General features: G+C 33.7%; 1 protein-coding gene across 5 annotated transcripts in view; it reads right to left on the bottom strand.

The window, feature by feature from the left end:
• Window positions 1–13424, bottom strand: part of FBXL17 (F-box and leucine rich repeat protein 17) — a 536693-nt gene that overhangs the window by 409159 nt on the left and 114110 nt on the right. The gene's annotated exons all lie outside the window — the stretch shown is intronic.

Genomic DNA, 13424 nt, shown 5'->3' with positions numbered 1-13424 from the left:
AAAAAAAAAAAAAAAAAAAAAAAAAAAAAAAAAAAAAAAAAAAAAAAAAAAAAAAACCAAAAAAGAAAAAAAAATAAATGGGCCTTTTTAATTATGAGATATTTATTTATACTGTCTTCCAGAAAAACTGCACTGATTGATACCAGCCATTGAAAAGAGTGTCTCTTGATTCATGCACTTGCCACCATCGGAAATTATCAAACTTATATTTGCCAACCTGCAAAACTATATCTCAATGATGTCTTCACTTGGAGTTCCTTCATTATTAAGGGTGTAAACGTTCCCATATATTTATTCCAAGATGGTATTTTTAGTTATTATTATTTTCTTATGTAGATAGAGTAGGAAAATTAAGTTTGTTCCCTTTCATTTAGGGCCTTAAAGATAATAGCCACCCAAATGCTATTGTCCTCTTATCAGATGAATCAAATAACAGTTTAACAGAAATCTTCCTATAGCCAGACTTCATTATTAGGACACAATCTAATGTCTGGTTTTCAAAATTCATAAAATTTCCTGAAACAGAGCCAAGAGAAGTTGGTTTCAACCAGGACAACCAGGTTTCACACAGAAGAATGTATACTGTAAACATGGCATGTAGTAGCTTTCCTTTGGCCAGAATCACAATTTGCTACCCTGTTATACATAACACATATTTCCCCACATTATGTAAACTCTTTGTGAAGCTCAATAATATTCCATCAATCCTATATAAATTGTGTTTTATAGGTTTTTGTTCTTTATATAAATAACATATTGTATAGTCCTTCTATAATTTGTTTTTATCTTTTCATTCAATATTATGTGACTAAGATATACACATATTCATTGATACATGTAGACATATTCCATTAATTTTAACCACTTCACATTATTTAATAGAGTGATTTATCAATTCTCTTATTAATTTTAGTACAATGATACAATGAACATTCTTGCACATGTCTCTTTGAACACATGGAAAATAACCATAACAAGATATGTATATACAGATATGTGTGTAGGTAGAAACGGAATTGCTGAATCTTAACGAAGCTCTTGCACAGGTTCTGGAGAGAATATAAAGAAAAGAGAACTTTTCCAATATTGGTGAGAATACAAATTTTCATAAACATTTTTGAGAACAATTTGCCAATATCTTATAAAGTTTCTTCATCTGTGACTATAAACTAGTTTATCACTAAGATTCTTTCTATTCTTATAATTTTATTACTGGGAGTGTTTCTTGTTATCAGGCATATAAACTGGCTTAAGTGTATTCAGAGCAATTAAGCTGCAATGTAAAACATTAATACATGATCGAAGAACAGTGCTTTACAAGGTTAAAAAAGATCATCTGTACAAAATTAAATCAGCAGCCACTTTGTTAAGACAAAATCCTATGCTGTTTTTTTAAATAAAAAAAAAACTAATTCTGAAAAACCAGAATTCTGAAAGATTATTATTTTCAAATTGCTTCTAAAATTTCTGGAATAAATAAGATAACTAAAACCATGTAAAACATAGTAAGATATTTACTGTGAATTCCTGTAGTCATTTGCTATCTGAAAGTTGGCAATGCACATATGTCTAGAAACCTAATGCCATTTAAATATATTCTACTACACATAGAAGGATACGTGAACACATGTAAGACTATCCTTGACTTTAGTTTGAGGGCAAAGTGTCACAGAAACAACTATAGGCCACAAGACAGCTGTATAGATATCAAATTTCTCTGACAGCAGAGAGAGGCAAACACTATTTCATCCACAAAGCTGGGTAAAAGGTCCTTTTGTTGTTCCTTACGTTCTAATTGAGAAATTCTCAAATTTTCATTATGCACAGCATATCTGGACCATCATCCACATGAGTCAGTTACACTTACACTCTTAAGAAGGGCTGATGTGAAGATGTTGAGGCCCCAAAGTAGAATCTGTGGATCCTCTAAAGGATCTAGGAGTCTATAACAATGATCTGAGAGATTCCAAAGAACTACAATAATAAATCACCTAAGAAAGTTAAAGCAGATTACCACATCAATAAAGCATTCTCAGAATGAACCTTCAAAACTGTAACTGCATGATCAAAGTAACGGTTAAAGCCAATAAAGAGAAGAAAAGCTTTCCCAACCTGTACTATATGAAATTTTCCCTTTAAGACAGGTCTCACGAATCACAGAAAGGGCACTTTATTCTAGGAAAGAAAAGTGAGAGTTTTGGTTTTTAGTTTTTTTAATTTTTATTTCTGTCCTCAACAGTTTTTCTGTAATGGCAATTCTGGTATTTATGCATGTAGAATGGCTCTTTGAATACTGTCTCCAAATGATTCATACCTGCTAAATGTATTATTTTTAAATCATTACTCATGTTTATTAAAGCATGAAATACTACCTCTCCACTCAAAGTTCTTCAGATTACAGGAATACTATTCATCATTTAATGGTTGTTTCAATGTCATATGTCTTACCAATGTATCTCATAAAATTCTATTCCTCCCTCTTCTTTGTTCTCTTTAAAAGAGGAAAATAAATAAATTAGCTTGCATCTTGCCACCAGCTGACGGCTCCTCTACTCAGTCCATTCTCCTTGGTTCTAACATTCTGCATTAACCATCAGGGATAATTAGAACTAGCAATAATTTAAGAAGTAATTAGGCAAATACAGCAAATAATTAAAAATTTGTAAAGAGGGCTGGGTGCAGAGGCCTACTCTCATAATCACACTTTGGGAGGCCAAGGTGGACAGATCGCTTGTGCCCAGGAATTCGAGACCAGCCTGGGCAACAAGGCGAAACCCCAGCTCTACTAAAAATACAAAAATTAGCCAGGGGTAGTGGTGGGCACCTGCCAAGCCAGCTACTCGGGAGGCTGGGGTGACAGGATTGCTTGAGCCCGGGAGGTGGAGGTTGTAGTGAGTGGATATTGCACAACTGTGCTCCAGCCTGGGCCACAGAGCTAGACTCTGTTTCAAAAAAAAAAAAAAGACACTATGAAGAGATATCTACATAAAAGTAATATTGTAATAGATGTGAAATCACCTTTTCACACAGTATAGGTATTCTTACTTAAGCTCGTTATTTTGAATTCACAGAAACAACTGATTAGGGTATGAATAAATTTTACAAAATCTTAAACTTCAAATTTAAAGAATTTCCAAGTTGCATTATATATTAGAGAAACTTGCTGGTAAATGAGATAATTATGCCTTTTGACAACTGTAAACTGTGCTTCTAGGAAAGAAAGAACAAAGTTTTCCCCGAAAATCACAACATATTCAAGACAATTTCCCTATTTAAGCTTAAACTGGATAAATTATATATTCTCTGATATTGTAGAGGAGACGAGAGCAACTGAAAATTTCCAAAATTCTCTGCCTATAGTCTCTTCACTGCCAACATCCAACTAGACAAAAAATTGTCCCAAATGCTTTTCTTCTCTCCACTGTTTAAGTCATTGCTGTGACTAAGTTTGCTGATCTGGTAAAGATCAGAAATCATCATCAGGACATTCTATAGGCTTCACTTATTCTCAAGAGATGAAATGAACACTGGGAGAAAATGAAAATCATAAACGCCTCTAATTTCCCAAGATGCTCACTTAACTCTGTAATATTAAAGAGTAACAGATTCCTATTTAGTTGTATTGCAAGGAAACTACAATATGTTAATTTGTAGAATATTTAATAATTTAAGTCATAATTTCACACAAATATATATTTTCCCCCACAAAGGTGAGCTAAATAATCATGGTAAACAATGATTTTAAAGAGAGCAAAGCCCTATCCTTTGTTCTCTTTAATAGGGCTGTTAGAAGTACTGCACTATAACCTTTAGAAAAATTATCAAGTGTCAATGTTTAAGTTAATCCCAATGTCTTTAACTGCCTATATACATACATGCCACTCAGTCACAATTTACTGTAATATGACACTATGCAATCTGTACACTAAAGTTATTGCTTTACATACATATATATGATGCTGAAAAAAATTTAGTGTGGCTTTAGAGCATGTACAAAAAACTCATACAACCTGATGGAAAACAGTGTTAAGTATCATCTACATCAATCAGGAGGAAAAATACACATATACATGCATACATACACCTACATACGCATACACATAATTTGTGGTTTATTTTCTGACACAATAAAATATATATTTTGCAAATCCTGAAAAACATTAAGATAGAACATAATGGCAGAATACAATTATTTTAAAAATAGAAGTATGTTATTGTGTACTGAATGCTTAGCATACAGCATATTTTAATACATACACATGCCATAACATGGATTTTCACTTTTTCAGTTATTCCTATCTTATCTTTGTAGTATTTCATAAAATCATAAATCCAAAAACTAATACAATTTTGTTTGTTCAATGATCCCTACATTTTGACCAATTCAAAGCTAATTTTAAAAAAAAGGAAGAACAGATAGCAGGGGTTTCTTTTCACTTTTTGTTTAAAGTAATCTAATTAATTGATTTTTAATTTATCATCAATAGGTTTTCCTAGTTTATGGGAATTTAACAGAATTCTCTTGGGTTCATATTTAGGTTTAATTTCAAAAGTCATCTGGGCTTGCATCCAAGGAAAAACTAACCAGATCCATGACATGATCTAGTTTCACCGCCTGCATGAAACAAAGGCAGGTGTCATTTCTAACACGTGAGATATGTTAGTTTATTTCCACACATTGCACTGGTGTAGTAAACTGGTTGAGAATAAGATAATGAGAGTTTTAACATCCAAAATAGACAACACAGAACTTTTCTTTTTCCTAAGGCCTCTTTCTAGGAAGTCAACCCTTAGTCAAATCACTTAGGAAAACTGAGATTTAAATATGTTTCTGCACATAAATTCCAAACTTTTTCTTTGGTTGTTGGGGAGCGGTAGGAAGTAATACCTAAAACACAGAGTTATTATAGTGATAAAGTAAGAATCTATGTGTAAAAGTAATTAGCAAAAAGCCAGGCTCATGAAAAGCATGCACAACAAATTTTGGCAAAAACTTTGAATACTGGCTTCTATGTTCACCTTGAAAATAGCCTAGCATTTTGCCCTGAGAGAAACCACTTAGCCTTTCTAGGCTTGTTATCACCTTTCTAGGCCTGTTTTCTCATCTGTAAAATCATACTCCTAGGTTCTAACCTTTCCAACTAAGAGACTCGGACTCAAAGGACTGGACAGGAAGGAAACTGAGGGTGATTTGGTTCCTATTTCATATAAATATTATATCTAGCCTTTCAGTAGTTTCACCTCTGCCCCATCACAGATACTCAAAAAAACATTTGTTGACAAATGAAGAAACATTTGCTCTGACATAAGTAAGAGGAAAATTAGACCTAAAAATATAATGTTGATGAAAAGGTTTTGTTCTTACTGAATTTCTTTAACTGGGATTCGACTTAGGTGACATCCACCAAAGAAAATGCTAAACAAAGCAAGGCATAAGGCAAGGGCCAAGATCACCAAGATTGGAAACAGATAAAGGTCTAGAATAAAACCAATTCTGCAAATCATAAGCAAGACCAAAATCACTGGAAATATGAGCTGTACTATTAACCCAAAGCTTGAGGCAAACCTCAGAGTCAAGAAGACTAAGAAAAGCCTGTTTTCTTGGCAGGTATTACTTACAATCTTCCATTTCGGTTATTTGCATATATCTCATCTTCTGACAAGATCACAACTTCCTTGGAAGGATTATTGTCTAATTTACATTTACATCCCCTGCTATGCCTAGCACACTGCAGACATTCAATTAATATTAGACAAATTAATTAAGTACTATGCCTTCTAAAGAAAATCAATGCTTATCTTGACATTCAAACATAACATCAGCTAAAGTCAAGTCAAAATATTTATCATTGGGCAAAAGTTTGCTTTTTATTTCATTTTATTAAAATTACATAGGCACCTGGCTTGAATTATCAAATAACCCAAAAGATTGTTTGAAAAATAGCAGATTTGTATTTCCCCACCACCTTTACCCCATTTCCTCCTTTCCAGAGGTAAACATTTTCAGTTCTTTCATGATTATTTTGAAATTTACTTCCATATCTCCACATGCCATATCTCCAAATGTTTATAATAAGCTACTTCTTGATTTCAAGTTTTAGGCATTGACTTTTCAAATATGAAAATGAGGATGAAGCTGTATATCCTTCACCCAGACCCAACATATACACAGTCTTTCCTATGTAGTTGTATTATAATTGTAGTTAGATTCACATTTAGTATTTACATAGTTATGACTATATAAAAATATTCAGAGCTGATAATCCAATAATAGTAGTGAGCTATTATTCCTTCTCCTTCCCTGCATAAGTTTTTGTTTACCTGAAGTTAATAAGTGTATTACTTTTTTTTCTGTTCTGTGCTTTCCTTAGTTTTCTAAGCATGTAACAAGAATTCAACACAAAATTCTTCACTAAAGGATATTTTTAAAGTTGTGTCGTGCATTATGGCAGTGGTGTTCCTTTAGCATTTTCAGGAGCAATATAAATATTTAAATTGTTTTTATCTGTGTTTCAGTTACCAGCCTCTAGCTGAATGAGTCCATTAGGCTTGGATCACAAACTAGCTGGACTTTATATTGGTTACAGATATTTCACGTTACAGAATTTAACACTGATTTACTATTACTTAAACGTATTAAAATTTTTTAATGTGATGCAATAGAAACAGCACAACTTACGAAGACAGATTCAATAGAGAATTCTGATTTCACCCTAGCTGAACAGTTATTAACTTCTTTGAGCCTCGGTTTCCTTATCTGTAAAATGGAGACTTATTGGGAATATTATAAGTTGATTTCTGAATTACTCACTGGAATAATTTAGTAACAAAGGACTTGAATAAAATCTTCTATACACATACACCCACCAAGATGAGACAAAGAATTAATTAAAGCTTACCAAGGCCATAAATGACAAAGTGAGGAATCTTTAGGATAAATACTGAGAACAAATGAGCTAGAGTCATATGAGCTCCAAAGTTTAGAAAAAGCAACAACAACAAAAAAAGATAATAATTATCATTATCATTAACTGAATAATTTCTATTTATCAGGCACTATCTCATATAATCCTCACTGTCAGTAGCTGTGATATATTCCTATCCACTTCACAGATGAGAAACAGGCAGTGACTAAATCCTATCCAGGTTTACAGATACTAAGTGGCAGAGCCAAGAAACCAGGAATTCTGATGCCAAAATATGTGCACATATGGACTCAATCATGACCTGATAATGTCTTCGATGAAGATTTAAATGGGAAAAATAATCTTAAATTGTTCACATACATATTGTTTTATGATTTTTTGAACAAAAGACCTGTTGGTACCAATCCTATGATGTGTTTGTGCTTTGTCAAAGGTAGCGGAAAAAATTGTGCTTGTATCAACCTGCATCTCCCCAGACCAGTCATACCTTGATCTCAAAGACTGATCACATTAAGGATGCTGAGGCAGGCATGCCACCAACTGTGAGGAATGCAAATTACAACACAATCGCAAGGTTATGATATATAGAGCACACTATAAATTGAATTGTGCTGCCCTCAAATTCATATGTTAAAGCCGTGACTCCCTAACTCCAGATTATATATGGAGACAGCATCTTTGGAATGTAATTAAGGTTAAATAAGGTCATAATGGTGGGGTCATAATCCAACACCATAATCCAATGGTGGCTTTTATGCTTTCTCTGCTATGTGATGACACAGCAAGAAGGCAGTCATCTGCTTGCCAGAAGAGGGCCCTCACCGGAAATCAAACCCTGCCAGACCTTGATCTTGGACTTTTTATCCTCTAGAGTAGTGAGTAAATAAATTTCTGTTGTTTAGGCCACCCAGTCTACGAGATTTTGTTATGGCAGCCTGAGCAGATGAATATAAAACATGAACTTAAAAAGAACAAGGTTATTTTTCTTCTTTCTACCCTTTCACATGCTGGGGTAAAAAAAAAATAGGTAGCAAAGAAGCACTCAGCAGTTGAAAAGAAAAATAATGTGAGATTTCTAGAAGTAGAATAGGCTCCAAGAAAAAAATTACAAAATTTCTGTTTGTCATTCATTAAGGAGATCAAGTGGCATATAAAGAGCAGAGTTGGAGTCAAAAAACCTGGGCTCTAAGGAGGCTCAGTCTCTTATTAGCTAGACGCTCATCAGTCAAATCATTTAACCTTTCCATTTCCTCAGATTAATCAAGGAAGTCAGGATAAATGGCCTTTAACTTTTTTTTTTTTTTTTCTGCTAAAACACTCTAGGATCCTACAATCTAGCTTTTGGAAAGCTAGTCAACAGAAGAGTATATCCAGGATATATTTCTGAAGTGGTAACACACAGAGGATTTAAAAGAAATTCCAAATTATATCTCTGAAACCAACAGAAAAACTAAACATAATCAACGTAATACATAAAGCTAGACATAGTAAAAGTTGTGATATGCTTTATCTAGGGCCCTCATATTTCCAAGGCAGTCTATAGATCATAATGAAAGCCATTACACAATTTCCATTTAAATAACAAGTTTCTATGCTTTAAAAGTGACAGGTTTTTTTCTCCCTCAAACAATAAATCTTTGGCGACAATCAGCTATTTTTACAGTATAATTTGAAATGAAGGAAAGACAGCACAAACAATACTGTTTTTCAAGCTATGAGAATCAGAAATTGAAGAGATCTCATCTAAGAGGAAGTCAGGTACAAAGAAACTATGTTGGTTAAAAATATATATACCACAATCCATCAAAAATGTCTATCAATATGGGATATGACAGTTTTGTGTAAATCTTTAACTTAAAAGTTTATGAAAAGCTAAAACTATGAAATTCATTTTATTATGAAAACTGAAATTAAGAATTTCTTTTGAAGGATTCAGAAGATTCTGATGTTAAAAAAAAAAAAAAAAAAAGTGTCCTCAATGTAGCTGTAGTGTGGCGGACAAAGCTCTGGAATTCAAGTTGGTCTCATGTTTACATTCCTGGTTTGCCAGTTGCTGGCTGTATCATTAGGTCTAACACAAAATCTCTCTTAGCCTTATAGTTTCACCCATTCAGCCTCAAGAATGAATATGATTAAATATGTGAAAGGGCTTTGTAAAAATGTTGCTTGAAAAAATGTGAGAACTTCTAAAGAAGTTCAAGACAATTTCTCAGTGTCAAAGATGTGATAAGGTAAGACGTAAAACATGTAAAGCAAAAGGAAGTCGGAAGGCAAAAGAATCACATAAGAATACAAAGGGTAACTAAAAGGAATGTTTTTCTTTGGCCAGCAAAATAAAAATTTAAATATCTGAAAGCAAACAATAAATTATTATTATTATTATTATTATTATTTTGAGATGGACTCTAGCTCTGTTGCCCAGGCTGCTATACCCAGGTTGGAGTGCAGCGGTGCGATCTCAGCTCACCGCAACTTCTGCCTCCTGGGTTCAAGCAATTTTCCTGCCTCAGTCAAAGTATTATTTTTAAATTTACCCACTTGGGACTAACAGTTTTTATAACTTAGGCTAAGTTGAAATGTGGATTTATCTATAAGGTAGTATATTTCATTGTTCCTATCAAGATGGTAAACTCTGTCCACTACTGGCTTTCTCCACAAAAATCTATACTGGAGAAACCAGCTTAGTGAGAGAAACAGTTATAAGAAACTTAAAAAAAAAAGAAAAGAAAAACTATGTATGTTGAGGTCAGGTCAGAATGCTGCAGCCTAATTTGGGAGGAAGCCAGTTGTTGGAAAACTTTTCCATGCTACTCTTGCCCAAGACAGGTAAAGCATACACCTTTACCACAGCATAGACAATGGACAGGAGAGGATTAGTTGTTAATGTCAGCATTAACAATTAGTAATATGGGGCAGCTTAAGGACTTGTGAAGTAAAGGTGAAAACCATAGGTAGTGAAGAGACAAAGAGTGATCAGTAGAGATTGAGTGGTTCCTGGGGTTCTCTGTCAGATTAACAATGACCAGAGGCTGGCCTTCTGCCCTTCCCAATTCACATTGCCACACACGGTAGCTATATCCAGGAAATAAGAATTGATCTAAAAATCAACTAATAAAAACATCTACCTATTACAGAAATACAACCATCTAAACATGTAACATGGGCTTCCCCTCTCGGTAGGCAAAAGGAAAGGGGAATAGGAAGTGGAGGAAACGACACAACCATGCCAGGCAACATCGTATTTATAAGTAGGGAAGAAGAGAACGGGTTCCTACACCCTACATTTCTCCCAGACCAATCATTCCAATTAGGACCACAAAATGAGAGACAACTAACCAAGAGATTCTTGGAATTGCTGCCACTGTCCTGGAGCTTCACAAAAGGAACCTGTGGAACTTTAAGCCAGAGGAGCAGCGGAGGCAATGGCCACTAGGTGGCACCAAACTACAGCCGGGACCAAGAAAGATTCAGCTCAGAGCCCAACTCCCAGGATTTCTGGCTGTCAATCTGTGCAGGTTTGCTATAGACATTTCACCGATATCGGTATCACACAGTCTCACACTTTACATACTGAAAAATCTGGGCTCCCCTTGTTGTCTGGTGGAGAGGTTTTATGTATACCTGAAGCAAAATTATTGAAATATATTCCAATAATTCAAAATAAACATGATACAGCTAAGGCAGTAAGAAATCTGCAAAGTTAAGTATGAATAAGAAATCATTAAAAATAATATAAAGTATTCATTAAAAAAAGATATAATTTTTAAATACAATAGAGAAAAAGAGCAGGATAAAAAGAATTATAGGATAAATAGTTGAGTTAGAAAAATCACATTATGGGTCCTTCGTAAAAGACAATAGAAAATAATAATATAGGCCAGGCGTGGTGGCTCAAGCTTGTGATTTCAGCACTTTGGGAGGCCAAGGCGGGCGGATCACAAGGTCAAGAGATCAAGACCATCCTGGCTAACACAGTAAAACCCCGTCTCTACTAAAAATACAAAAAATTAGCTGGGTGTGGTGGTGCGCACTTGCAGTCCCAGCTACTCAGAAGGCTGAGCAGGAGAATCTCTAGGATGTGAGAGGCAGAGGCTGCAGTGACCCTAGATTGCACCACTGTACTCCAGCCTGGGCGACAGAGCAAGATTCTGTCTCCAAAAAAAAAAAAAAAAAAGAAAGAAAGAAAGAAAAAAGAAAACAAAAGAATAACATAAAACAACATGAAAGAAAAGCCAAGGAACAGAAGCAGTTATGTGAACATCCAGATAACAGGGGGCTCAGAAATAAATGGTGAGAAGAGGGAGGTTGACAGAGAGACAAAGAAAAGTTTGAAAGGTTAAAGTAAATGCTACAGAACTAAAAAAGAAAAAAAGAAAGATGAAAGATCTCATTAAAAAAAATTAATAGGACAAATAAATCCATACCACATTATTGTTAAATTTTAAAACAAAAAGATAAAATTTCTAAATCTTCCAGAGAGAAAGAAGATAAACCTTGGAACATGAGTACAAGAGTATATTTTTACAGGATTGAAGAAAACAATTTTGACTCTACAATTTTACATCAAGCCAAACTGTCACACAAATGAGACCAGAATAAAAATTATTTAGGCATACAAGGCCACAGAAGGTTTTTCCATGGAGACCCAAACTAAAATCATTCTAGGGAAAGTACTCAAATAAAAATCAAAATCAGAAAGATGATGCAAATATACAGGATAGGGGGGTTACCCAATATTTTACCTGTTGTTGTCTTACAAAGTTAAAATAAACACAAGCCAGAAAAAAGGAAAAAACAAAGAACACTCACAACTGAAAACTAAAACTCAAAACAATATTAACAAGAAAAGAAGCACAGAAATAATAAAGTGAGTAAATCAGCAAAATTCCAAACAAAAATGCAATAGGGAAGATTTTTAAAAAGTTACTTTCTTGAGACTAAACATACTAATAAATATTTATAAACTTTTCTCAAGATTCATCAAACATAGGGATGAGATGGGGAGATGGAAGGCATGGGAGAAAGCAGCAAAATACAGAATGAAAAGCGTGAATACAAAATGTTAAATATATTTTTAAGTGCCATAAATATAGGCTAATAATTTGGAAATCTACATAAAGTGGAAAATATCCCAGAAAAAAATACACATCAAAATGGTTAAAAGAAATAGAAGCCTTGAATATACCAAAAATTATGAAATAATTTGCAAGGTACTCAAAGCATCCCTCTCAAAAAGTCAAAGGTCTACATGATTTTTCACAAGTGGGGTTAATAAACTTTTAAGAAACATTAATGACTTTCTAATACAAGCTGCTACAGCAGATAGGAAGAGTATAAAACCGCCCAGCTCATTATACAAAGCTACTGGAATCTTGATTCCAAAATTAGACAATTTACAGGAAGAAAACATGGGCCCACTTCACTTAGGAATTAAGTGGGCAAAAAGCAAGCAACAACCATAAAAACCTCCATCAAAAAAAAAATGAGCAAAATAAATCCAACACTTTATTAAAATACAATTGTTATAAAGTGTTCTGTAATGTAAACTTAGTTCAACATGACCTATGATTTGCTCACTTAATAGAGGAAAAGCATGTGATAACTTTTCTTACCTAGTCACAATTTTTTAAAGTGTTAAATTATAAAGTGAAAGGAACTTCCTTACCTGGTAAAGTTGTACAAGGCTACTGTTCAATCTGAACTTAGCTGAAAACCTACTAGTGGAACTCAGTGACACAATTAACCCAAATAAGTGTTCAATTTTTAATTTTCCTCACTATCAGTTCTCACTACTCACTATCCAAAATTCATGAACCATATATAACCAATTAATTGAGAATCTTGCTACACCAACTCCCCATCTGATTTCTGGCCCCAAGTAATTTTAGCAAAGAATAACTGTATAACAAAAACCTGCATGAACACCACACTTAATGAAGGGTCTGCATCTCCTTTAAGGTCAGGAACAAAGGAGACTACTATCAACACAACTCAAACACAGCTGTAGAGGTCTTGGACAAAATTAAATTGAAAATAAAATAAAATTTGTAAAGATAGGATAGAAAGGAAAAAAACTATCATGATTTTTAGATGATATAAATATCCATCTAGGAAAAAAACAATAAAACTTTTAAAATTGCAGTATAAGAGAATTCAGTGAAGTTGTCAGATAAAGAGTTCTTATCCTGGAGTCCACAAACTCTAATGGGTCCATAAATTTGGAGGGGGAAATAATTACATGTTTAAGTTCAATTTCTATTTGAAATATTTCTATTTACTTTCCCTAAACTTTATTACATTTCCACTTTCACTAATCTCTATTCGGCGTTTCTATTATATAGTCAAGAAACCACAGTAGTTGTCAGCAATAAAAATCAAAGGTGTTTCCACATCACATTACAGTTGTTGCAGACATCTTAAAAAAGCATTAATGTTCATTATTTCAAAATTATAATTATCTGATATTATTTATTACATAAAAAACACATCTATGTATTT

The sequence above is a fragment of the Cebus imitator genome, unplaced genomic scaffold (genome assembly GCF_001604975.1).
Source record: "Cebus imitator isolate Cc_AM_T3 unplaced genomic scaffold, Cebus_imitator-1.0 Scaffold46, whole genome shotgun sequence".
Taxonomy (NCBI): Eukaryota; Metazoa; Chordata; class Mammalia; order Primates; family Cebidae; genus Cebus; species Cebus imitator.
Note: the sequence above shows the minus strand (reverse complement) of the source record. Positions and strands in the feature narration are given on the sequence as shown.